We start from the raw sequence: 20,378 nt of genomic DNA on the forward strand, positions 1-20,378 counted from the left end.
GATCCTTGACTACCCATGTACATGCAAAAGTGAGTTGCCAAGAAGCCAATTGAAAGCTCTGTGTTTCAGGAACAAGTTGGCTTGCTCACTGTAGGTGGTAGGGCAGGACCTGACCATTTCACTGACAGATTCCCCAGTGGTCACTATCCAGAGGTCTTTTCTCTTGCTGAGTCAGATTCTCCAATGTCTTAATTGGGGATGTAGGTGTAGGTATAAACCCAGTTGATAGGGTCCTAGAACACAAGAAAGAAAGGAAGCTGAAGAGATGCACCATTGAATAAGACTATTTTTCTCTATTTACCAGTTTTCAGATGGCCTTATTCCCACTCCAACCAACTGTGATCTTCCATTCTAGAAAGTAAAACTTCTCAGCTTCCCTGACACTGAAAGAAGGGAAGCTGCCTGACTGCATAGGTTGGAGGAAGGGACCCCAGGTTGAATCTGTTCTTTGAGCAAAATTTCAATCAATCCCATTTCCAACTGTACCTGCATCCCTGCCTCCAGACATACCTGGGGTCTCTTGTTGCTGAGTCTGTTGACTGGTTAGTTTCCACCATTGCAAGCTGGTGTTTCAAACTTCTTGGGTCGGCTAGACAATTACCGCCCTGATCCATCTGCTTCCCCAACTGTAAATTTTGTCCACCTGCCCTGACTGCTGTCATCACCTCTCTTGTCTTCTAGGTTCTTACAGTGTTTGGGAAGGGAAAAGGGGAACAACTGTTAGAGGGGTTTATTCATCATAGGCCTCAATCCAGGACACATTAACATTATTTTCCAATACAAAGGGCTTCTCATATATATTTTTTTACAAAAAAAATATATATATGTGTGTGTGTGTGTATGTGTGTGTTTATAGTTTTCTTCTAGCCCTTCCTTATTTTCATCTCTTCCTTTCTCCAAAGGCAGTGATACCTTGTATGTTTAATATATATGTTTTTGTTTGAGTTCTTAAGAAATGTGCACTTGGGGATCCCTGGGTGGCTCAGCGGTTTAGTGTCTGCCTTCGGCTCAGGGCATGATCCTGGAGACCCGGGATCGAGTCCCATGTCGGGCTCCCTGCATGGAGCCTGCTTCTTTCTCTGCCTGTGTCTCTGTCTCTGTCTCTGCCTCTCTCTCTCTCTGTCTCTCATGAATAAATAAATCTTTAAAAAATTTTAAAATGTGCAATTTTATTTCATGTCTATGAATTTAAATTTTTACAGTTGGCATGGTTTTATTGTTCTTATTCAATGTCTTTTTTCATTCAGCATCATATTTTTGAGTTTCAGTCACGTCACTGTGTATATATCGAATGATTTCTATCTTTTCTTATTCCTTTACTGGTATTTTCTTTAATTATGCTTCTATTGATTGGAGTTCCATATTATTTTTCTTTCTTATAGCATATCTATAATTCACCTCTATAATTTCCAGCTTTAGGTTTCTGGTTTTTGTTTTTTTTGTTGTTGTTGTTGTTTTTTTAAATTTTTATTTATTTATGATAGTCATCACACAGACAGAGCGAGAGGCAGAGACACAGGCAGAGGGAGAAGCAGGCTCCATGCACCGGGAGCCTGATGTGGGATTCGATCCCGGGTCTCCAGGATCGCGCCCTGGGCCAAAGGCAGGCGCTAAACCGCTGCGCCACCCAGGGATCCCAGGTTTCTGGTTTTTGTTTGTTTGTTTGTTTTTAATGGAACAAGAACTTGTAGATGTTTTTCTCTTTTTTTTAAAAAAAAAGATTTTATTTATTTATTCATGAGAGACTCAGAGAGAGAGAGACAGAGAGAGAGAGAGAGAGGCAGAGACACAAGGCAGAGGGAGAAGCAGGCTCCATGCAGGGAGCCCAACGTGGGACTCAATTCTCTAGGATCACCCCCTGGGCAGAAGGCAGAGCTAAACCCCTGGGCCACCTGGGCTGTCCATGTTTTTTAAACAATTCAACTGCTATCCCAGATTTCTGTTACTTCACCCCAATCTTCTATAGCTACTTGTCTAAATATAATCCAATAGTAATTATTTTTAAGATTCATTTTTATATTCCTGAGTATCTATAGCTTTTATTGGGAAAAACAATTTTCAAACTCATTTTAACAAGTTTTGGCAAAATTTCATCAAATTAGGTCATTATAATAACAAATACCAGGAGCCTAATCCAGTTTGAAGGTAAACACAACAGAATCTAGGTAAACAGGGACGCCTGGATGGCTCAGCCGTTGAGCGCCTGCCTTTGGCTCAGGACGTGATCCCGGGGTCCTGGGGATCAGGCTCCCTGCGTGGAGCCTGCTTCTCCCCCTGTCTATGTCTCTGCCTCTCTCTGTGTGTCTCTCATGAATAAATAAATAAAATCTTTAAAAAAAAAGAATCTTGGTAAACATACAACTCAATTGGTGGGAGAAGTAAATAAACTTAATAAAGAACAGCAAGTGTTCAGCAGGCTATGGACATCAGTTGGGATTGTTTGTACAGTGAACACAAACGTTGGTTAATCCAGAGAATCATCTGAGAAAACTCTCCAGCAGTTTTTGTTTGTTGCTTGTTTTTTAAAACAATTTGATTCTTTTTTTGGTCTGATTTGCTTAGGTTCTATTGTGGTTCAGTTAGAGGAGCTCCACAACAAGCTAGGATGGAGAAGAGATAGAAAGTGGGTCTCCATGGGGTGCCTGGGTTGTTCAGTTGGTTAAGCATCTGCCTTCGGCTCAGGTCATGATCTCAGGGTCCTGAGATAGAGCCCCACGTCAGGCTCCCCTGCTCAGAGGCTGCTTCTCTCTCTTCCTCGGCCCCTCTCCCAGCTCTCTCTCTCTCTCAAATAAATAAATAAAAGAAAGAAAGAAAGAAAGAAAGAAAGAAAGAAAGAAAGAAAGAAAGGTCTCCAGGAAGCTGAAGGAAAATACAGGTACCACTGTGAGATGTATTTATTCCGAGTATGTGGTGTCCAAGATACCAATATGTGGTATCAAATGAAATCTCTTCTTTCATCTAGGATTTAAAAGGGGATCGTGACTGAAGAATAACTAAAGAGATGTTTGAGCTGAAAAGCTAGTGGCACAAGGCTTTGTGTTGCTTACCATCATCAAGCACCTAGGCAGGTTCATTTGCCCAGTCTGTGTTCTCAGTGGGGGTTCCAGTACCAGCTCGGGTGAATCTTCATGTTTTTCCAGGGAACTTGTCCTTAAAATGCTACCAAGACCTCTCTTCCAAGAAACATAAAACATGACACGCTGTGGACATTATTTCATTTCTCTCTTTAAATGTCTTCCAAAAGGGATTGATAAATAACAAATTTGACACTGTGTTTTACAAAAAAAAAAAAAAAAAAAAAGACATTGAGGCTCAGAAAGAAATTGGCTAATTAGAGACCAGACCACAGAGCCAGCAGGAGTTCACTCACAACAGCCTGGTGCTACTGGTATGGAAACTCCTCTTTTCATTCCACTTTAAAAAAGCAACACATGATAAAGTTAAGCACATTCGTGACCCTAGTGTCACAATCTTTATTGTTTTAATCTAACATCAGTAAGCTGAGGTATTTCCTGAAATAGGGTTGAAGTCTCTTTTTCTCCTTAGCCGAAAGAAGACATTACTTTGTTGCTATTTTTAATTGACACTTAGAAAACAGAAATGGAATAATAAGCTCAAATGAATAAATAAACCAGTAACACATGGCAAGGTTTTCTTTTTCTTGTGTTCCTGGCACCTAGAATATTTCTTGGCTCATGGAACCTTTATCTACCAATGATGAACTAGCAAACAACCAGCCGAAAAGGGTTCAGGAATTTAAATTTCAAAGGCAAAGTAAATATAAATGGAAAATAATCATCCTCACATTTGCAAAAAATATTAAATTTTTCATTTAGGTCAGGCCTGGAAGGAAGTTTGCAATGAAGAGGAAACAAATATTTATAATTTTAGTCTATTTTAAACCCAACTGGGATAAAGTTAAACAGAAATCAAATCTATTTTTATGTGTAGCAGGGGCTTCAGTGTGACTCTCAACTGTGTTTGTTTTTAGATTAATTCCTCTCTTGATAGAGCTGAAGAACCTGTGGTCGAAGACCCAAGAGTCTTATCTACAGACAAGCCTGAAGAGGAGAAGGCTACTCATCCTAAGGGAAGACCTATGTAGAGCACTCCCTGTTGGTTCCAGAATAATGGGACAGCCACATCTCCCAGATGTCCCTTCCCCCATTTCCATGCTAAGCCCATCCTGGTCCCCACTATGTCACCACCTGTGTGACACCTGTGCTTTTCTCCTGCTTGGTGGTCCTAGAGCTCCACTTATTAAACTACCTGTAGCATTTGAAAAGTATATATGAAGACATGTAATATGGATAGAAAAATGCCTTGAATATGGTATAGAGCCATGTGTTGTCAGTGGTCATCTCCTGACTATGAGAATACTGATGATACTTATTTTCTCTATTATGGTTTTCAACTATATTCAGTTAAGAAATAGAAAATGCAATAGGCTCAGCCACTCTCCTGAAAAATCACAGAAAATAAATGTGTAAGAAACAAAGAAGAGGGGATCCCTGGGTGGCTCAGTGGTTTAGCACCTGCCTTCAGCCCAGGGTGTGATCCTGGAGACCCAGGATCGAATCCCACATCGGGCTCCTTGCATGGAGCCTGCTTCTCCCTCTTCCTATGTCTCTGCTTCCCTCTGTGTGTCTCTCATGAATAAATAAATAAAATCTTTTTTAAAAAATCTTAAAAAAAAAAAAAAGAAGAGGAAGAAGAAGAATGGGACAGAATGTGAGAGGATGGAGTCTCCCTCCGATGCCAGGTCAGGTTCTAAGATTGGAGGCCCCACAAGGTCAGAATGGCTGGAGGCAGAGCCGTCATCTACTGTGGCTGTGACAAGTCATCATCAGATGAAAGTTACTTCTCGATGCTTTTGGTTCCCACCATGCTGGAAAATGCCAGATTTTAATATAGTTGCAAAACATATGAAAGCGATATATAGTTTACGATTGCATAGTCCATACTGTGCATTGCTATGGCTCCCATTTCTAATTGTTGCATTTTGTTTTCTCTCAAGGACAAGAGTACACAAACTCCTTCTGTAAAGGGACAGAGTAAATGTTTTAAGCTTTGTGTGTCACGTGGGTCTCTAGAGCATATTCTTTGTCCTTTGTATTTACCACCTTAGCATAAAACTCATTCCTAGCTCATGGGCGGACAAAGATAGGCCATGGGCCGACCTCTGCGCCAGACATTGGGTATCCTGGGGAGCATGTTGTGATGGGGCCAGGGGCTTGTTATGCCTCCCTTCCACCGGACCTCTCTATTCCACAATCATGACTCTACTCAGATTGTCCAGTGGCCTTGATCTAATCCTGGAGATTCACATCTGAGACCTCAAGATGTGGTTAAGAATGGATAAACAGAGGGGCGCCGGGGTGGCTCAGTCAGTTAAGCATCTGCTTTTGACTCAAGACATGATCCCAGGATCCTGGGATCGAGCCCCGCATTGGGTTCCCTGCTCGGCCAGCTGCCTGCTTCTCCCTCTCCTCCCTGCCCATGCTCTCTTGCTATCTCTGTTGCTATCTCTCTCTCTCTCTCTCTTCTCTCTCTCTCTCTCTCTCTCAAATAACTAAATAAAATCTTAAAAAAAAAAAAAAAAAAAGAATAAACAGATAATTCTGCTGTACTTCAGGGCCGGAGCCGGAACAGCAATACTCTGTCCCCTGAGATCCAGAACGTGGTGCTAGAGTTGAGGAGGTGCAGGAGACTTTCACCGTTTCAGGCGATGCCACCTAGAGACACCCAGTAAAAAGAGACCCCAAAGACTTTGTAGGATGGTGGGGACAGAGCCAAAGAAACAGTTTCCTATTGTTAGTGTTAACCAGTTTTATACTTAATTTATTTTTTTAAAGATTTCATTTATTTATTTGATACAGGGAGAGCACAAGCAGGGGGAGGGGCAGAAAGAGGGGGAGAAGCAGACTCCCCGCTGAGCAGGGAGCCCGACAGGGGGCTCTATCCCAGGACCCCAAGATCATGACCTGAGCCAAAGGCACACACTTAACCAATGGAGCCACCTAGGCACCCCAATTCTATATTTTAATCCAGAGGCTTAAAGCGGCTGGGAGAAACCCCGGTTTGTCAGATTGGTCCTGGTATTGTTTACCTGGCATCTAAATGGAAGTCATCACTTTCAATTAAGGAAATAGTGCTATGTGATGAAGGGAATGTTCTGGCTCTAGTCAGGTTACTCAGGTGCTGCATGACCTTGGAAAAAGTCCCTCAGTTTCTCTCAGCCTCAGCTTTGTTCCTCAATGTAGTAAAGAGTTAAAATAAAAATACCTAAGGAACCTTCTGGCATTAAGTGCATTACATTAGTTTGATATTACGGCCATTAATTAACTAACGGTTGTTTCTTCAGTTACCTACTATGTTCGAAACGTGGCCCTTGGTAATGAGATGGAGGGAAACAGAAGTCTCTGCCCTTAAGAATCTCTCTAAAAGTAAACTAACACTCACAACAAAGGTTATTTAAAGTTAAGCTAGAGGTATGCCTTGGTTGCTATGGAATTTTGGAGGATGGACACTTCCGCAGAAATAGAACCTAGGCCAAAGCTCCTGCATTAACCCTTTACTGAGCACCAAGAAGAGGAGGAAACAAAGGTGATGCATTTAAAATAAAACACGGTTGCTCTCTGGTCACACTAGACATCTCCAGACAGCTGTATGAAAACCTCGGTGCCGTCGAGTGTCTGAGTGGGGCTGGCGTACAGGGAAGAAGAGATAGGAATCTACCAGTCTCTCCTTGGTTACAGTTGAGGGAATCTCCTCTCTTGTACTTCTGAGTTACATAGCATGGACCAGGACTGGGGGGTCAAAACCCAGACCCCACTGCACGGTGCTTCATCTGTTTCTGGGAGTGGCCAGAGCAGCTGGAGGGGAGAGGGCACAGTGTGTTGGGCCCGAGCTCCAGGGTCTTCCCTGTGCTCTCATGGTGGGTGTCATGGAGCCATGCCACAGAGTCCAGCCCTCCCCTGGGCAAGGCTGAGAAAGATGGCAGGGCCAGGGGTTGTGTGCAGAGGAGGTACAGAGGATGGTAGAGGAAAGGCTCTCAGCCAGGCAAGCAACTGAGGCCTACGAAGTAGAGGAGGCCAGCACGTCTGGAGAGGTACCAGGGCCAGAGACAGGCAGATCTGAAAAGGCTTCCCAGTGGAGGTGAGCTTGCATCACTGCTGGAAAGAAAGCCGCTTCCAGGTGGACAAGCTGGAGGGAGGTGAGCAGTGGTGAGGTTGACAATGCGGAGGGTTCACAACAAGCAATTTTCCAAAGAATAGTACTTGCACAAGCCCTGCCTGGCCAGGGAATCATGATGCCTGAACAACTAGAGGCCTCTTCATTCTGACCAGCCTTTCTACCATCCTCAATCACCGACCAGAAATTGGACCAAAAATCTCAAAAAGACATTGGACCTACACAGGGCAGGCAAAACAGGAAATTTTGTTATATACAAATGTCATGTTGGAAAAATGACTCATGGGACGCCTGCATGGTTCAGCAGTTGGGTGTCTGCCTTTGGCTCAGGGTGTGATCCCAGGATCTGGGATCAAGTCTCACATCAGGCTCCTTGCATGGAGCCTGCTTCTCCCTCTGCCTGTGTCTCTGTCTCTCTCTCTTTCTCTATGTCTCTCATGAATAAATAAATAAATAAATAAATAAATAAATAAATAAATAAATAAAATCTTAAAAAAGATGACTCATCATCATTTGTGTATTCATTCCTTCCACTCATTGAACAAATACTTGTTTTATGCCTACTGTGTATGGGATATTTTATTGTATTCCAGATTTAGACCACAGAAGAGAAGTCTCCTGCATTCTGCACAAACTGCCTTTTTTAGATATTCTGACATGAGGATGTTTCCAGCAGCTGCAGCTCAATCTTTATTTATATATATAAATATATATATATATATCTCATATATATAAATATATCTCATATATATAAATATATCATATATATATATATATTCCCCTGTTTTCCTGCCAGGGATTCATTAGTTCTTCATTCTATAGATAACCTTCTCATATCATGCCATCTGTGAAATGAGCATGGCAATTTGTTCATTAAATATTGACTCAGAGTACTTTTAAGCACCAACATGTTTAGTCATGAACAGACTACTGCTGTTTTCTTGCCTTGAGCAATGATAACACACATCCAATTGTTGTTCCCTATAAGAAAAAATGTGTAAAAGGATTTTAATTTGTAACTTTGAATATCATCATCTGAGTTCATGTAAAAGATATTACAATGAGTCTTGAGTTTTTATAGGCTTGTGCTGCTGGATTTAGATGTCTAGAGATGAAGCAGAGTTGGTATGTCTACTGTATTCACTGCCCGTCCCTCCTTGCTTCCCTCTTTTCTAGGCTTAGAAGTCAGGGTCCATCATTGTAACACTTCCTCATCTATACCCACAATTCTGCACATGCTTTCCCAGGCTACTCATCTGAAAAATATCTCCCAATTCTGATGAACCCAACTCTCTGCTTACTCCACACCTGTACCTGTGTTGTGGTGGAGGGAAAAAAACACAGAACTATGCCAATAGATCTCACTTTAAATTCATTATGAGGGACACCTTGGTGGCTCAAGGGTTAAGCATCTGCCTTTGGCTCAGGTCATGATCCTGGAGTCCCCAGATCGAGTCCCACATTGGGCTCCCTGCAGGGAGCCTGCTTCTCCCTCTGCCTGTGTCTCAGCCTCTTTCTCTGTTCTCTCATGAATAAAGAAATAAAATCTTTAAAAAATAAATAAATTCACGATGAGTAATCTCTCACATGGGCCCATGGCACTACCTAAAAAGTCAACTACATTTCCCTTATCCCTTCCTTCTCTCACTCTTCTAGTTAGGCTTTTATTTTTATTTTTTAAAGATTATATTTATTTATTCATGTGAGACAGAGAGAGAGAGAGAGAGGCGCAGAGACACAGGCAGAGGGAGAAGCAGGCTCCATGCAGGGAGCCTGATGTGGGACTCGATCCCAGGTCTCCAGGATCACACACTGGGCTAAACCACTGAGCCACCCAGGCTGCCCTAGTTAGGCTTTTAATATCCGCCTCTTTGGCAAACCTCCAGGATATCCTTCTCCATCCTTACTCTTGGTCAGTGGTTTTTGTTTCTATTTCCCTAAGAAAATAGAATTAATATGAAGAAAACTACACACTCCTAAACACATCTACCAGCCTACCGACATCCATGCCCCTGTACACTCTCATTCCTCCTGTTACGCAGGGTATAAACTGGACTCTCACCCAAGGACAGCCCTTCACTTGCCGCTGGACTCCATCCTCTTCACCTGTATTCAAGGCTATCACTACAGACATTCTCTTTTCTTTCTCCTGCTTCATCAATGTTGTCTCTTTCTATGGTTCTTACCATCAACCTATAAACCTGATACATTTCTCCCATTTCAAAAGAAAGGGGGAGAAAAACCTCTGTTGATCCCATATTTCCCTCCCTCTCCTTTCTCCATTTCTCTGTTTCCATTAATTCCTATTCTTCCCCTCTTACTCACCTAGGAAATTCTCAGTGGCCTCTTCCTTCCCAATACCATCAAAAAAGTTCTTGTCATGATGACCAATTTGTAAATCTGATGGTCAGTTAGTGATTATTTTACTTTACCCATTAGCAACATTTGACAGAATTGATGACTTCTGCTTCACAAAGCATGGTCTTTACATAGTATTTGGGGCATCAGGTTCTCTTCTTACATCACAAATTCCCCCTTTTCAGTCTCTTTTTGCTGATTTTTCACATCCCTCTGACCTCTATGTGTTCTACTGCCCATAAGCCAAGTTCTTCTCTTCTCATTTGCATTCTTTCCCCACGTGACTTCACCCTGTCTTGTGGCTTTAAACAATTGCCACATTCTGACAATGTCCAATTCCTATCTCCAAACTGAAACTTGCCCTGGCATTTCAGATTCGTACATCCAACTACATGCTAAGAGGCATCTCAAACTATATATCTACAACTGCTATTCCCTTCCTTTTTCCGCAAAAAATCTGCTCTCTTGCCCTTCTTTCCTATCTCGGTGATTGCCGATAGACTCTTCCAGTTGTTTAAAAAAAAAAAAAAAAAAGAGTTCAGCAATCACTACCTCTCAGTTGAGATATAATTGATGTGCCATAAAATTCACTCTTATGAAGTATATAATTCAGTGGCTATTAGTATAGTCACAAAGCTGTGAAGCCATCATCTGTCTACTTACATTTCACTCATTCTTTTTTGTTGTTGTTTGTCTTATTTAGAGTTTTCTAAAAGGGAAATGCAAATTGAAACCATAATGAACTATCAGAAGGGCTAAAATAAAAAACAGTAATAAAGCCAAATGCTGGCAGGGCTGCAGAAAAAGTGGATTACTCGTAAGTCGCTGTGCTCATGCAAAATGATACAGCCACTTTTGAAAAGAGTTTGATAGTTTTTGGTTTTGTTCTTGACTCCTATTTCTCACACACTACACATCCAATCTATCAGCAAATTCTGTTAAATTTACACTCAAAATATATCCAGAATCTAAATGTTTACCAACACTTACACTGTTATAAAATTGTGAAGTGCTATGAGGATTATAGAAACTGTGTCCTAACCCTTGTCCCTTTTCTCAAAAAAGCAGCCACGGGAAACTTAAAAATTTGCCATTTTAATATCTAATCCATAAACACAGGATGTTTTTCTATTTGTTTCTTTGATTTCTCTCATCAACGTTTTGTAGTTCTCAGTTTACAGCTCACCTCTTAGTTCCTTTCTGATCACTTCTTCCTTTCTAATTTGGATGGATTTTGTTTCTTTTTCTTGCCTAATTGCTCTGGTTAGGAATTCCAATAGTATGTTGAATGAAAGTGGCAAGAATGGGCATCCTTACCTTGTTCCTGATATTAGAGAAAAGCTTTCACTTCTCTACTATTGAGTATGATTTTAAGCTATGGGCTTTTCATTTAAGGTCTTTATTATTTGTAGTACTTTCCTCCTATTCCTAGTTTGTTGAAAGTTTTTCATCATGAGAAGGTATTAAGAATATTTTTTTCTGAGCAACCCGGGTGGCTCAGCGGTTTAGCACTGCCTTCAGCGCAGGGCCTGATCCTGGAGACCCTGGGTCAAATCCCATGTCAGGCTCCCTACATAGAGCCTGCTTCTCCCTCTGCCTGTGTCTGTGCCTCTCTCTCTCTCTGTGTCTCCCATGAATAAATAAATAAAATCTTTAAAAAAAAAAGAATATTTTTTCAATATCTACTGAGACAATCATGTCACTTTTATCCTTTATTCTGATAATGTTGTATATTGATTTGTGTATGTTGAACCACCCGTCTACCCCAGGGATAATTCTTATCGGTCATGGTGTGATCCTTTTAATGTGATGTTGGATTTGGTTTACTAGTATCTTGTTGTTGAGAATTTTTGCATCTGTATTCATCGGGGCTACTGGCCTGTAGTTTTCTTCCCCTCTTCCTTTTCCTCCTCCTTCTGAAGAAAAAAAGGAAAGGGAAAAGCATTCCCCTTATCTTTAAGGACATGTACACCTCTAATTATATCTTACTGACCAAAGCTTACAGATAACCATATGTACCAATCACAAGGGAAGCTGAGAAATGTGGTTTGCATTTTCTTTCCTTGTAGTGCATTTGTCTGGGTTCTGTATCAAGGTAATGCTGCACTTACAAAATGTATTTGAGTGTTCCCTGCTCTTCATATTTTTTGGAAGAATTTTATAAAGTTTGGAATTAAGTTTTCTTTAAATATTTGGTAGAATTTACTAGTGAAGCTATTTGGTCCCATGCTTTTCTTTCTTGTAAGATTTTTTATTGATGACTCAATCTCCTTAATCATTATTGGTCTATTAAGATATTCTATTTCTTTTTTTTTTAATATTTTATTTATTTATTCATGAGAGACACAGAGAGAGAGAGGCAGAGATATAGGCAGAGGGAGAAGCAGGCTCCGTGCAGGGAGCCCGATGTGGGACTCAATCCCAGACCAGGATCACAGCCTGAGCTGAAGGCAGACACTCAACCACTGAGCCACCCAGGCATCCCAAGACTTTCTATTTCTTTATGGCCCTGTATTGGTAGATTGTATGTTTTTAGGAATGTAACAATTTCTAGAATCAATCTTAAGGAAGAACAAAATTGGAGGCTTCATACTTCTTGATTTCAAAATATGCTACAAAGCTACAGTAATTAAAACAGTATGTTACCAGAATAAAAGCAGACAGATAGACCAATTCAATAGAAGAGAGAGTCCAGAAACCAACTCACACATAAAGGTCAACTGCCAAGAAGGTTACCAAGAATACACTGTGGAGAAAAGACTGTCGCTTTGACAAATGATGTTGGGAAAACTAGATATCCACAAGCAAGGGAGTGAAATTAAACCCTTATCTTACACACCATCTACACAAAAATTACACCCTTCTCTTACACACTATCTACACAAAAATCCAACTCAAAATAGGCTAAAGACTTAAATGTAAGACCTAAAACTGTAAACTTCTGGAAACTTCTGGAAGAAAACAGGGAAAATACTTCATGACATTCATTGTGGCAATGATTTTATGGATATGATAATGAAAAGCACAGGCAACAAAAGCCAAAATAGAAAAATCGGGCTATATTAAACTACAAAGCTTTTGCACAGCAAAGAAAACTATCAACTGAGTGAAAAGACAACCTAAAGAATGAGAGAAAATATTTACAAGCCATGTATTGGATATGGGATTAATTGCCAAAATATATAAGGTACGCCTATAACTCAATGGCAAAAAAAATAACAATAATAACCTCATTTAAAGATGCTCTAGAGACTTGAGGGTTGTAGCAACAACAACAACAACAAAAATCTATTTTCCAGATTAAAATCAGAAGAAAGGTGAATTTTCTGGTAAGAGAGGTGGGGAAAGGGAAACTGGCCACCAATAAGATAAACTATAGAAAAGTAATCACTAGTGAACCATTTCCAGAGTAAGTCAAAACTAACCTGCACATTTGAAGATCTAGGCACCTGCAGAGGAATCCTAGTTCTAGAACCGTAAAAAAACAGTAACGTTAACTTTTATTGAACGCTGGCTATGTGCCAGGTCCTTACCTGAGGCTTTTATGGATGTTAATTCATTTAATTCTCACTATAACTTTATCAAAAAGATATCACTATCTCTGAGAGGCAGAGAGATTAAGTAACCTGCCCAAGGCCACATAATTAGGAAGTCAAGGGGCCAAGAGCTGAACTCAGACAATGTGGCTCCAGAGCCCACATTGTTTTCTTTTGTTTTGTTTTTAAGATTTTAACTTTCTTATACTTTTCAAAAAGATGCTAAGATATTTAGAGACAGTTTTTATATCATAAAATTCACCTTTTTCAAATATACAATTCAATGATTTTTAATATTGTGGAGTTGCACTGTCAACTGTAGAATATTTCATCACTCCAAAAGAAACTCTAAACTCCTTGGAGATCATTTCCCTTTCCCTGCTAGCTCCCCAGCAAGGCAATCACTAATGTTTTTTCTGTTTCTGTGGATTTTCAAATAAATTGGAATCATACAATATGTGGTCTTTTATAATGGGCTTCTTTCACTTAGCACACACAGTGTTGTCAAGATTCATCCATGTTATAGCATGTATCAGTACTCCAGATCTTTGTATTGTTGAATATTTCATTGCATAGATATACCACATTTTATTTATCCATTCACAGTTAAAGAACACTGGGTTGTTTTTACTTTTTGGCTATATTGAATTTCGTTGCTATAAATATTTGTGTAGAAGTTTTTATGGAGACATGTATTTTCATTTCTTTTGAGTATATATGTTGGAGTGGAGCTGCTGGCGCATATGGTAACTCAGTGTTAAACCCCTTTTGGAATCCATGCTCTTTCTCAGCCACTACCCCTCTGGCACCTGACAGAGGGTATCTCATCCAGCAGGTATGAAGTTACAACCATCTCTAAAGAAAGATATTTAGATTACTATCACCTCTTGCATTCCAGAAACTTTGTGTTTTCCTCTTTTTTTTTTTTTTAAGATTTTATTTATTTATTCATGAGAGAGGCAGAGACATAGGCAGAGGGAGAAACAGGCTCCCTGTGGGGAGCCCAATGCGGAACTCGATCCCAGAACCCTGGGATCATGCCCTGAGCCGGAGGCAGATGCTCAACCACTGAGCCACCCAGGCATCCCAAACTCTGTTTTTCTTCTTCTGATATTCAACATCCTATTTATTCAAAATAAAATGGATGTTGGTTAATTTGAATTTTGAGAAAGGCAAATATTATTGAATCTATGATACATGCCATGGGCTATTATAAGATCTATAAGAGGCTTAGAAAAATATATATTTATTCTGTCTTTTAATAAATATTTCCTTATTATCTAGCAAGTGCCATTCACCAGTGTTAGGCAGTAGGAATCCAAGGATGAGTTAAACCCTGATGATGAATTCTATCCATGAAGAATTTTAAAACTTCTGGAAAAGACAAATACATAAAAATGTGAAATGTTCTAAGTTCTACTAAAGAGAAATATGAGTGTTCTGAGACCCTGTAACAGGAGCACTAGACTCAGGTGAATCAACAAAGGTTTCCTTGAGATTAAAAAAAAAAAAAAAGTAAGTGAAGGTCTGAAGGGCAAGAATGAGTTAACTTGTAAAATGCAGGAAGGGAGAGGGTTACAGACACATGCACTGGCCTGTGACAAGGCCTTGATACAAGAAGGAAGAATGCAAGAATAAGGATTCAAATAAATGTGAGAATAGAAGGTGCTGGCCATGGGACATAAGAGGGGCCAGTCTTATAGGCTAGGTTACAAAATTTGTTTTTAAAAAGTAAATTAAAAAGAAGGCAAAATTGAAAACAGGCACTCCAACAGATAGTTGTAGGCCAATTTTCATTGCAGCATTATTCAAAAAAGCCCAAAAGTGGAAACAAACCAAGTGTTCATCAATAGGTGAATGAATCAACAATATGTGCTATATCTGTATAGCAGAATATTATTCAGCCCTAAAAAATAATGAAATTCTGATAGGTACTATGACATGGATAAACCTCAAAAACATATTAAGTTTAAAAACAAAAGCCAGACAAAGGGACAAATATCATATGATTCCACCCATATCAGACATCTAGAATGGGCACATTCATAGAGAAAGAAAGTAGATTAGACATTTCCAGGCACTGGGATAGGGACAATGAGGAATTAGTGCTTAATAGTTACAGAGTTTCAATTTGGGATGACGAAAAATTTTGGAAATAGTGGCTATATGGCATGAATGTACTTAACTTCACTGAATTTGCACTTAAAAATGGTTAAAATGACAAATTTTGTTGTATATATATTCTTTACAATAATAAATTTCAAAAGAAAAAAAGAAGCCACTATTAACAGGTTTAAAATAGGTTGTGTAGAAGTTGATCATCATAACATGACCAAATTGATAGTTTGCAAAGATCACTGGTTGCAGAAGACTGGATGGGATCCAGTAGGTTTGAGTAGACCAGTTAGATTTGCAGTGGGGATGGACACATTTTGTAAATTTGAATTTCAGGTATGTAAATTTTGTATTGGTGATTGGGGTGAGAGCTAGGGAGTTAAGAAGGATGTCAGGCCAACAAATCCAAGCTTGAGTATGCCAGGATAAACTAGAAATAGAAAACAAAGACTCAGATTTCTCTTCTAAAAAATGGTCATATTTTTTAGGCCATAACACTTGCCTGTAGAGACAAATCAGAAGAAAATACAAGATGGCAGGTGATCAAATGCCAAAACGTTTGTCAACAGCAATAATTTTTAAAGCTCTGGAGACATAGAGAAGAGAGAGACAACGGCAGTTCAGAATTACTGGGATACATTACCTAAGATAGGATTGGAGGTGTCCTGGGAAGATAAGAAAGATTTGGTGTGTCAGGAGGAGAAGGAGCATAAATTTGAACACGGATAGTGGCGGAAAAGCTGTACTAATTAGTGAGAGATTTTAGAGGCTCAGCAAAGATAGAATTAAAGAAACAGAACTGAGGCTATTGATGGATGGAATAACAATAGGCTAACACGATTATACATCACCCCCCACTGAGCTCTTCAGCCCATGGACTTAAGTCCAGAGAAGCCAGGTGTGCTGGCCTCTCACCCCAGTGCCTCTGAAGCAGCCTGGCCTCATAGCAGGACTCCAGCTCTCCTGCTGAACTTCTATTCGGAGAGCCAACCACCATGCCCAACTTGGCACTAACTCCCCACTCTGCAGAGCACTCATGCTGTTCCCGGTAGGTAGGGCCACCTGGCCTCGGGAAGGAGCCATTAAAGACCTAGGGCTATCAATGACTGCCACAGAGCCAGCTAATGGAGGTGAGCCAATGAGAAAGCAACGTTCAAAGATGAGCACCACGCTGGGCCTTTGAGCATAGCACACCCCTTTCACGCACAGGGCCTCACAATGCATCCCTACTTCGGAATCGCGCTTAGATGGTACTCCTAGATCCGTTGGTTGGAACGTGGGAAAATGAAGTTTTGGTGCAGCAGAGTAGGTTTGGTGCTTCAACCTATACCTAGCTTTTAATTCTTGACAGTTTTGAGGTGGGAAAATACACCAAATCAGCTAAAATTTCAAAGAAGAAAGAGAATATCCATTGTTAAAGAAACTCTGGTGCTTCTATATTTTTAGGCAATCTGCCAATATAGTAAATATTCCTTAAAATGGACGCAGTCACTCTATCTCAAGGAAATAATCCTAAGGACAAAATCTAAAATACAGAAATAAGTTTTATGCACAAAGATGTTCATTATAGAAGTATTTAAAAGAGCAAATGTTGGAGAAATTTTACTGTTCAGCAATTAGACAATGGCTAAGTAAATTAAGATACTACCATGTACTGCAATGGTCAACAGAAATCTTTTTTTTAAAATTTGTATTTGTTGGGCAGCCCTGGTGGTGCAGTGGTTTAGCGCTGCCTGCAGCCCAGGGTGTGATCCTGGAGACCCTGGATCAAGGCCCATGTCAGGCTCTCTGTATGGTGCCTGCTTCTCCCTCTGCCTGTGTCTCTGCCTCTGTCTGTGTGTGTCTCTATGAATAAATAAATAAAATCTTTAAAATAAATAAAATAAAATAAAATAAAATAAAATAAAATAAAATAAAATAAAATAAAATTGTATTTGTTGAACTTTAACATTTTAAAGCCGCAACAGTAAAATAGGAAAGTTGCATCATAGAGAGGGTGAACTCAGCGTTGCCAAGAGGGAAAAGCGACAACAGATATTCAATAAAACACATCGTAGTTCTCACCATGGTACATGGGGTTACAGATGCTTCTTTTTTCCCCCCAAATCTCCAGCTGCACCTTACAGAGTGTCTGTAATGAGTTTATTTTGTCATTCTGAATCAATGAACATCGTATTAGAAAGAACAGAAATGAAAACAAAACTGGGAGGGGAAATTGGAAATTATGACTGAGTTCCCTTCCTTCCATGGGATTCAGAATGCTGTCGCCTTCGGCCCTGTTGACCCCAAACGCCACCCCCCTCCCGCAATCAGCCCCCCAGGCCGCGGGGGTCAGCGGAGGCCCCACTGTCAGAGGAGTCCCCTGCGGGCATCCTCCAGGGCCGCCGGGGGAGCTGGCAGGTGCGCCTTTGGAAGGAAGCTTTCTTTTTCTTTTTCTTTTTCTTTTTTTTCCAAGATTTTAATTTATGCATGAGAGACACAGAGAGAGAGAGAGGCAGAGACACAGGCAGGGGGAGAAGCAGGCTCCATGCAGGGAGCCCGACGTGGGACTCGATCCCGGGTCTCCAGGATCGCGCCCTGGGCTGCAGGCGGGTGCATAACCGCTGAGCCCCCCGGGGATCCCCTGGAAGGAAGCTTTGGGGCCTCGGGGTGTCACACTGTTGCTGCAGGTGGGGGGGGGGGGGGCGCAGACAGCCGGCCGTGCCCGAGCCACCAGCCCGCTCGCCAAGGCGCGGGGAGCAGATGGCCGGCAGGGCTGCTCTGGCCGGGCGAGGGCCATCTGGAGAAAGGACATTGGGCCGCCGCCTGCAGGGGAAGGTGCAATGAATAGCCCGGAGCCTCCTCACATTTTACAACGTGCGGCGTCCGGGAAGTCCCCCCTTGGGTGCTGATGGGACCCCGGTTCCAAGCATCTCAGCTCGGATGGACCCAACGCACTCCGGGAGGGCCGGCTTCCTGGAGGAGGGGCGCACAGGCCTCCGCCCCCGCTCACGCGTCGGTCACTCAGGGTCACAGGGGTCGCCAGTGCCAGAGAAGCAGACGCAGGCAGCGCAGAAGGCCCCTTCTTGGCCCCCACGGCAGGTGGGAGGATCCTGCGCCCCCCCCAGGTGTGCCCTCCCCCCCAGGTGCGCCCCCCCCCCCGCCCCCCAGGTGTGCTTCTCGCCCCCCCAGGCCCTCCTGCCACCTGTCGTGCCTCTGAGTCGAGGCAGTTCTGCATCCAGTCACCCCGTGTGTCTTCAGATGCTCTTCCCTCCCCCTTTGACTTAAATCTCTGGCTCCCCAAAGAGAGATTATAACCCTGGGTTTTAGCGGTGGAAGCCTGTGTTCTGGAAGTTGAACTGTAAGAAAAAGGTGTGCTTCGGGGAGGGCAAGAGGAAGAGAAGAGGTGGGGAGACCAGATTCTGCTTCCTGCTTCCCGGGCTCAGCATACTGTCCCTTCCCCGCAGCCCAGGGAAGGGCCAGGTGGAGCAGCGCACCCGGGTGAGTGACCTCCAACGCCTCTGAGATCCCCCAGGGCAGCCTGGTGCGGTGGCCACAGGGCGACTTCGGCCAAAGAGAGAAAGTGGCCGGTCTAGGCCCCTGCAGCCCTGCTCCAGGGTAACCGTCTGGGACAGAGAGCAGGGGCTGAATTTCAGACCTTAGGCATCCCTTTGGTTTTTTGATGCAGTAAACAACCAGCACAACCGTGCACAGAGACCCTGACCCTGGGGTGTCTCGCCAGCCTCGGGTTCAGCTCCCACCCAAAAATAAGGCCTGGACTTATCACGGGCCTGAACTGCCATTCATCCACCACCTCGGGAGCACAGTCGTTTTAGGCACACAGGCAGGCAGTGATTCAACAAACATTTACCAGAGGCTCACTGTGCGCTAGATGCCAAGATCAAAAGTGCCAACTTTTATAAAGACTACTATAAAGTAGATGTCAGCTTTTTTTTTTTTTAAAGATTTTATTTATTTATTTATGAGAAACACAGAGAGAAAGGCAGACACAGGCAGAGGGAGAAGCAGGTTCCTCACAGGGAGTCTGATGTGAGACTCGATCCTGGGTCTCCAGGGTCACGCCCTGGGCCCAAGGCAGTGCTAAACTGCTGAGCCATCGGGGCTGCCCAGATGTCAACTTGTATAAGGTTACTTATAGGGATCCCTGGGTGGCTTGGTGGTTTGGTGCCTGCCTTTGGCCCAGGGCGCGATCCTGGAGTCTCGGGATCGAGCCCCTCATCAGGCTCCTGGCATGGAGCCTGCTTCTCCCTCTGCCTGTATCTCTGCCTCGATCTCTCTCTCTCTCTCTATGTCTATCGTGAATTAAAAAAAAAAAAAAAAAAAAAAAGACTTTTTTGCATTTGCAGAGATGGGGGACTTTTTTCTTTAAAAAAAAAAAAAGACTACTTATAAAGGCTTCCTATGGTAAGAGAAACAGAAGTTTAGATATATGTATTTCTCATATATATGAGATACATACCAAATGTTTGGTAAGCACGGGAAAGTTCAGGAACAAAGAAAGGCATTTTAGCTGGCTTTTAAAGTTGTGATTTGGACTCTTCTTTCCTATCAAAAACCTTGTATTTATGAGGAATTGGCAAAATACTCAGCTCAGAATCTACATTTTGCATCTTCCCCAGCAACTCTACACAGCAGTCTGTCCTATGTGTAGGTGATGTGAGACTTCTGAAAAGTTTCCTTAAAGGAAAAGGAAGGACTATTTTTCTTCTTCCCCATATCAGCCTGGAATTCAAATATGATGGTTACGGCTCTAGAAGCCACCTGGACTTAAGACATATGGAGGCCACGTATTGACAGTGCTAAAACAGAAGACAGAGAACTGTGGGGCTGAGGTATCTGTAGGGCTGCCCACCATCCGTTTCTGCTCAGGTCATGATCTCAGGATCATGAGATCAATCCTCAAGTTGGGCTCTGCACTGGGTGTGTAGTCTGCTTGAGATCCTCTCTCTCCCTCTCTTTCTCTCTCTCTCTCTCTTTCTCTCTCTCTCCCTTTCCCATCCCTCCCCCCAAAAATTAGTTCACTGTTTTACAAAACAAATTCCTATGGTGCTGTGTTAGGCAACATCTCAAGAGGCAGAAGCTGCTGATTGATCTCAATGTACCAAGATGCTGGTCTCCTACAAAGCACCCGAGGAAGTATCCACAAACTTAGTTGATCCTTTTAGAAACTGTATA

Source organism: Vulpes vulpes, chromosome 1 (genome assembly GCF_048418805.1).
Source record: "Vulpes vulpes isolate BD-2025 chromosome 1, VulVul3, whole genome shotgun sequence".
NCBI classification, from domain to species: Eukaryota; Metazoa; Chordata; class Mammalia; order Carnivora; family Canidae; genus Vulpes; species Vulpes vulpes.